Genomic DNA, 8,112 nt, shown 5'->3' with positions numbered 1-8,112 from the left:
AGACGTACAAACAGAGGTAAAAATCCTTCCAGCAAAACACACATTTACAAGTTAAGAAAACAAACATAAGACTAATCCGCCTTGCCTGGCTATACTTACAATTTTGAAACATGAAATACTGATTCAGAAAGATTTGGAGAGCCTGTTTGTACGTCTGGTCCCTCTTTGTCCCAAGAGCGAACAACGAACAAAACAAACAACACAAACAAAGACTTTCCTCCACCAAGATTTGAAAGTATCTTGTTCCCTTATTGGTCCTCTGGTCAGGTGTCAGCCATGTTCACTGAGCTTCTTAACCCTTTACAGGTAAAAGAGACATTAACCCTTAACCATCTGTTTATGACACCTACATACTCCCCCAACTGAGAAGTATTTGCTGTTTAGATTATTCTGTAAAATTTAAGTAAACTAATCCAAGCCTGATTTAGGGTTAATTTCTTTATTTATCTATATTAGGTAAAATCCATCTTTTTATTATTTAAATCAATAACTTGCATTTTTTTATTGAAAAGATCAATACTCCAATACAAGGACCAACTGGCAGATAACTTGTATGCTACTAGGCAATAGAGAATGCAATGTGAAAGTTTCTGAATTGCTCAGCTCCTCTTTAAATATAATAGCAAATAGATATACAGAACAAAAACAAAGCAGGGAGCATTATCTTTGGTTTAATGCACTTTTGCCCTGCAGTCCAGAACTATCACTATTGCTTTTGAGTTCTAAGTGTGAGGAACATGTTACCATGGGTGATTTTAGTTTCTTTGCCACTGAATTTGATAATTTCACTGGAGCAGCAAGTGCAACCTGACCAAATGTGAACTTTACTATTTCTAAATTCTTCTCCAAAATAGAAGCTAAATCAAAAGGACACATACTTTCTTTTTTTCAGCACAACACAGTATTTTAGCCACTTCAGCATTGCCCTTAGGTTCTTTGCACAGTATCTGAGGCAAAAGGTGCCTCCAGTGTGAGCCCATGAATCAGGTTCATCCTCACTGAAGTGGTGACATTTGAACAGGATGATGGCACTTAAAAGATTGTTGTTGATATGGTTAAAGTAAAAATATATGAAAAACAGATGCTTTAGATACGCCCAATGCATAGCTCAAGTTGCTGAATGTGGGCTGCAGAATTACAAAAGGTCTGATCTTACTTCCATTTTAAATCAATAGCAAAATTTCTATTGCTTTCAGGGGGGGTGGAATTGGGGCCAAACTGTATTTCCTAACTCTCACCTCCTTGTTAACGCATGGTCAGGACTAATCTGATAAAACTGAACAGTCAAATTCTGCACTCATTTACATCAATTTATATATGGAGTAACTCCACTGATTTACAAGAAAGTCTGTTCTCTGACCATCTTTTCTGGCTATCTAATTATCTATCTGCCTGTTGTGTCTTCTTTAGGAACATATGGCCTGATCCAAAGCCCATTGAAACTATGATTTCAACGGGCTTTGAATGAAGCTTCTATTTTTGTGGCATCTAAACATGTATCCTCAATCTTTCTCCTCTGTTTGGAGACTCTTTGTAAGATGGTAAAGACAGAAGACTTAGCTCTTTTTTAAAGGTTATCGTCTACAAATGAAAATTCAACAAATTTACAAATGCCACTTGTAGAGTCACAAACACAAACCACCTCTTTGTGTATTAGAATTAAGATAAGCTATTTTAAAATTTAATAATTTTGCTGCATATGCAGAGGTAGACTAAGGTTTCTTGGAGCCCTGGGTCAGAATAAGTGGGGGGGCTGTCATAAATAGATAACTAAGGGTTAATGTTTCTTTTACCTGTAAAGGGTTAACAAAGGGAACCAAACACCTGACCAGAGGACCAATCAGGAAACTGGATTTTTCAAAGTCAGGGAGGGAATTTTTGGACTCTGAGTCTTTTGTTTGTCTCTCAGCTATGAGAAGCTTCTTTCTTCTTCTAATCTTCTGTGTCCAACTTGTAAGTACAGGTAGAAAAACAATATAGGCTTTTATGTTGTTTTGGGTGTATTTACATGTGTGTAACTTGCTGGAATGTTTCAAATTGGATATCTTTTTGAATCAGACTGTTTATTCATATTTTTCTTATAAGCAATAGCCCTGTATTGTCATCTTGTTACAGAGAATATGTTTGTCTTTTTTCTTTCTTTTTTATATAAAGCTTTCTTTTTAAAACCTGTTTGAGTTTTTCTCTGGTTAAGGAGAAAGGAAAGACAGGGGGGAGGGGAAACACTACGCTCTGTGTTTAACTCTCCTAGTGTCCCAGGGCGGGAAGAAGCTAAGGGGGAGGAGAGATAGAATCTCTTCTGTTTCCTTGTATTTGGGGTTTGTCTCTTTGTGGAATAGAGGAGATATGCTTCTTGGTATTGTGATGTAAAGAGATTGCATCAATACTCCCAGGTTAGCCCAGAGAGGAAAGTCTGGGTGGGAGAGAGAGAGGGAAGGGAAGTGGGTTATTTCCCTTTGTTGTAGGCTCAGGGTTTCTGAGTCTTGGGGTCCCTCCAGGGAAGGTTTTGGGGAGACCAGAGGGGGCCAAAACCCTGGAAATTTTGGATGGTGGCAGCGAGATCAGATCTAAGCTGGTAAATTGAGCTTAGAGGGGTTCATGCTAGGCACCAGGATTTTTGGACGCTAAGGTCCAGATTTGGGAAGAGGCTTATGATAGGGGCCCTCCCAGTCCCTTCCACTTGCAGTACCCCCACTTCCCCCTATACACCTGCCAGGCAGTGGGATCGGGCGTGGGGGCTTCCTTCCATTTCCTGGCAGGAGTGCTAGGTGGGCACAGCAGGGCAAGCCATAGCACCCTGACCCTGCTCACCAGCAGAGTGCTGGGCAGAGGGAGCGGGTTGGGGCACAGGGTGCTCATTTTTCCAGGTCACCTCCATTGGCCTGAGCCCCACAGGCCCAGTGGCTAATCTGCCGCTGGCCAAAAGGGGAAATTTTGAACCAAATCAGGCAATGAATGAGGAGCCATGTTGATTGATATTGTCACCCTGTTTTGTATGCATGTGAATGACGCTGTGGGATTGTGCAGATACTGGAGTGATAAGGTTTAGATATGCCTAGGAGAAGTGAGCTGTTCTAATCAAGATGTGAGGAGATGAAAGATGAGTGACAATATAAGCTGAACGGGAGTTAAGGACATGGCACAAATGGGCATTATTGCTCAGATGATGGACAGATCAGTAGATATTGATGAAGTGAGAAGTGATCTCAATGAGATCAGTACTTTCATGTCCAAAGCCTGAATTTGGCTATAAAAGCTATAGGCTAAACATTTAAGTGATATTTAGATAAGAATAACTCTAGAGGGTGTTGATCTCCAAAAATAAATGGGCACAATGAAAAATCATATAGGGTGGTGTTTTGTCAAGAAACTTATATTCAATACCAAGATTTCAGAACTGGAGGAAAATGACAAATAACCAATAACTGGTAATAAGCTCATCTGCAATTTTCTCTTTTGATGTCAGTCACTTAATAGGTCATGCTGGTAGGCCAAAGAATAATGAATTATAAAAGCCTATTTTAAAAATGACATAAGCATAAACAAACATCTTCATGTCATTTTTTATTGAGCAACAGCCCTACCAGCGTAAAAGGGGGACAATTTTACTGGAGCCCCCAAAGCATCTGTAGTATCTACATAAGCAAAGTGCTGGTATTTCCATAAATAAATAAATTTAACTGAGGAATACAAGACTCAAATACAAGCCGAAAATATGAGAACAGAATGCTGTTAGTCTGGGTAATAAAGAATGCAGTAAAGAAGCAAGAAGAGTAAAAGAAGTTTCAATATGATTTATTTTAAGATTTTCAACTTATAATAGTGCTTTCCTGCTTTCTTTGCAGCAAATGAAAAATAGTATCATTGAAACTCACCAATCTTGCCAGCTCACTTTCAACTGCAAGAATTGCTAGGCCATTAGCTCTCGACTGACCCATAGTTGTGCTGTGATAGTTCTTCACACATTATAGCACACTAAATGATCTTTCCATGCTGGCCACAGACATGGGTATGCAGCAGGAGAAGATGTGAAGTGCAACGATCAGTGGCTGCAGAGAGACTTCACTCAGTTTATTTAGTAAATGAAACAGTGACAGTATTTTGGGGCATTTTTTTTTGTTAATGTGTTTGAGAAACACTGATTTTTTTATATCACCAGAGACATCAGTGGAATAAAGACACAGAAACTCACTCAGAGCAACTTCTTTATTTTCAAGAAAGATCTATAGAAATGCAATTTTTTCATAGACATATTCAAGTGCAACAAATTACTTTTTGATGCCACTCATGAGAAAGTCCATGATGTGAAGGAAAATACTGTCCCAAAGATGGTCCTTTAGAGGCTTGCCTTAGAGTCATAGACTTTAAGGTCAGAAGGGAGTATCGTGATTATCTCGTCTGACCTCCTGCACATTGCAGGGCACAGAACCTCACCCAATCCTGAAATAGACCCCAACCTCTGACTGAGTTACTGAAATCCTCAAATCATGGTTTAAAGGCTTCAAGTTTCAGAGAATTCACCATTTACACTAGTTTAAACAAGTGACTCAGGCCCCATGCTGTAGAGGAGGGCGAAACCCTCCCAGGGTCTCTGCCATCTGACCTAGGGGAAAATTCCTTCCCGACCTCAAATATGGGAATCAGTTAGACCCTGAGCATGTGGGCAAGACCCATCAGGCAGATACCTGGAAAAAAATTCTTAAAGCCCACCCAATCTAGTGTCCCGCTTCTAATAGTTGGGGATTTTTGCCACTGGCAATCGCCAATGGGCCGCATGCTATTGTAGGCAGTCCCATCACACCATGCCCTCCATAAACTTATGAAGCTCAGTCTTGAAGCCAGTCAGGTTTTTGCTTCCACTGCTCCCCTTGAAAGGCTGTTCTAGAATTTCATTCCTCTGATGGTTAGAGATCTTGATCACTTGCATCATCACTTCCATTCTGGGATGGGCATGTTGTCTCTGGACGATCAATGCCAAGGTTTGTCGCAATGTGCACACATTTATAGTGTAGATTGTACTGTTCCTCTCACAATTGTGCTAGTTCTGTGAGAAGACCCTTAGTATTGTCTTTTTCAACATCAAGTGCAGCATCTCAGTGCTGAAGGACCAGATTCCATTCATTGATGTGAAAAAGAATTCTCAGTCAAACTGAGGTGAGCAGAACACATTTAAATTTTGACATGGATTTTACTCGCCTTGCAATATTACTTCTGTTTTTGGCAGTCAGGCTAAATTCAGACAGATCATTCAATGCCACATGTAAACCTTCAAGGCTATCGGCAAAAGAACATGGATAATCAATATGCACAGCCTTCTGTGTACCAGACACTGAATGGAGTGAATCAGGAACATTTTTCTTCAAAATTTATCATTGCTGTGGACTAACACTGAAAATATTGCAGAATACCTGAAGATATCTGAAGAACATAATACTATCAGCTGATGACTCAAGTGAATCAGCAGCAACAATTTCAGTGTATGCACATGGGAAAAAGTGCCTGAGGATTCTGATGCAGCAGCACTGCCTGATCACCAGAGTGTTTTCCAGCCATATTAGCACCATCATCATAAGCTTGCCCATGACAGGGTTTGAAATCGAATCCATGTTCAGATATGGTGTTGCAAATCATTTCAGCTGTTTTCTCAGAAGCCTTTTAGGTGAAGTCTCTGAAGCACTAAAAATGTCCCTGAATCACAAAGTTACCAGCAGATATTTGATTAACATATCTGATCAATTATATTGTTTGTTCCTCATATGAGATGTCTGGCGCTGCTTTGGAAATTTATTGAAAAATACTTGGCCTCTTTAACCTCATGTAGGATTGTTTTCTTTATTTGCTCTGCACATTCTTCAATAAATTTATTTTTTTCCCAGGTGATAAGTAGTATACTTGAACTCTCTGATGTTGTACCTATGCCTTTTTCACACAGTCAGCATCATCACCCAAAATCTGATCATACTTGGCCAACAACTCAGCAATACCCAAGAAATCACCATATTATACCATATTGCAGCCTTCCCACTGCCAAGGAAAAAGCACATCTGTCTGAAGACATATTTGGCCTTCATGGGTTGCCCTTTTTCTGACATTCTGAAAAATCTTACTGGGCTCTCAAGAGGCTTGGTGGCTGTTGTCTTGTCCAACATTTTTGTGTGGAATTAAGTGCACACCCAGTCACCCCAGAGAACACATTTCATTCATGTGAAGAGTAGGCATGTCAATAATACAATTACCTACACAAATCATTTTAAATTAAAATTGCCATTCACTAACCCAGCTGTCCAATTTAGGATTGACAGGAGTTCACAGAGAATATTAATTCATTTGACCTTTGATTCAAAAGCCTAAAGATGACTCTACCAATGCATATTCACTGGAGTAGCTCAAAAGCTTGGGTACCAACCACGCCAGACTACTAGGAAGCATGGCAAAAACCTCAAATTTGTTGTGAGTGCTATACTTAGATTTCACCAACCAATTATCAAGCATGAACTCTTCAAGCACTATAACAGCGCTCAACACAGAGTCACAGATATCCACTTGGGTACTCCAATCTATCTCCCCAGGAAGCATGCCTTTGTGACAGATGGTCCCTTACTCCAAAAAATTACAACAATATTCAGGTTACTCTCAATCCCAAAAAACCAGTCACCCCAGGTCAATTGCACCTTATATTTCATACCAAAGACAATGCTTATAGCCAATCCTATAATAAAACTATCTAGCTAGGAAACTATTTATTAAGTAGGAAAAGGAAATAAGAGAGTTATTGACAAGGTTAAAGCAGGTAACCATATATAAACACAAATGAGTCCCAGTCATAAATTTCAAAAAGTAATAGAAGCTTCTATAACCAACAAGTTCTAAATGTCCTTCAGGGCTAACCCATGCCAGCTTCTGGGAATCTTTTGCTTATGCTTAGTGATCCCTTCCCCTTAGAGTCCAAGAAGCATAAACAATACAGTTCCTCCATGTTAGGAGTTTTATTCCTTCCCTGCTTCTGCTTTGAGTTGCAAATTCAGTTGTTGGGAGGAATTCTGTTGTACATCTTCCATGCATGGGGGGAGGGGGAGGGAATGGAGTGGGGCAGGGACCAATCAACAAAGTCTTTTGCCATCTGATGTTCCACAATGGCTTATCTAGTGTTGATGGTTCTTCTTTTGCCGAGCAGGAGATAACACCTTCTGTTAGAAACTAGTATAGCGCTTCTCTCTTGTATGGTGATTTACAGTACAAAGAAAACAATTATTACCTTATAAAATGAGATACAGATATTATAAAGGAGATTAATGCATGCCACAGCTTACAAGCATTTCATAGAGTCTAAACCAGTGGCCGGTAATGGTTAACCACAGCCACTGGGAGCTGGAGCCATTGCTGTGGACGGTCAATATCAGCAAAATGCCTCAGGGCCCGCAATCAGATTACCCTGATGGGCAGCTTGCAGCCACAGGCTGCAGATTGCCCACCACTGGTCTAAACTCTAAACACATTTTTATACCTAATACCTATTTTAACAATACGAACCCACAGGTGAGCCACAGTGGTTCCAACTATGTATTTTTCGGTGTTCAGTTAACATCTAGTGTTTTGACATGAGCTGGCACCAGACTTGTCAGTGTCAGAGGTGTATTCTCTTTTTTTCCCTTCTGATATATTCCCAAAATAACATGCTCCATTTTATGCCTATTTTTAAAAGAAACTGAATACCCAGTAGGACACTGAGAAGTTCAATCTACTGTTAAGATGTATTTGCTTAGATGTAGTTCCCACTACATACTGCAGCTACTTTGTGCAATATAAATAATATTCAGTTTGAAATGTGACAATGTAAGTGACTTCCAATATTCCAAAACTAACTATCAAATAATCATAATATATCAGTAGCACTTCCCATATCAGTTTCTTATCAGTATGAAAACATTCTTTACCCAAAAACCCAGTATTTTTTTTCTTCTATTCGGAAAGATGGAAGTGCAATTAGATTGCGAGTGATGGGAACTATAGGCTTCCTCTTAGTTACTCAAAGACATTGAATACTTAATCAAACATGACTAATGAAAATACTAAACCAACACGTAATCAGGTGCTTTTATTGGACAGTTAGTA

Source organism: Chelonoidis abingdonii, chromosome 1 (assembly GCF_003597395.2).
Source record: "Chelonoidis abingdonii isolate Lonesome George chromosome 1, CheloAbing_2.0, whole genome shotgun sequence".
Classification (NCBI taxonomy): Eukaryota; Metazoa; Chordata; order Testudines; family Testudinidae; genus Chelonoidis; species Chelonoidis abingdonii.
Note: the sequence above shows the minus strand (reverse complement) of the source record.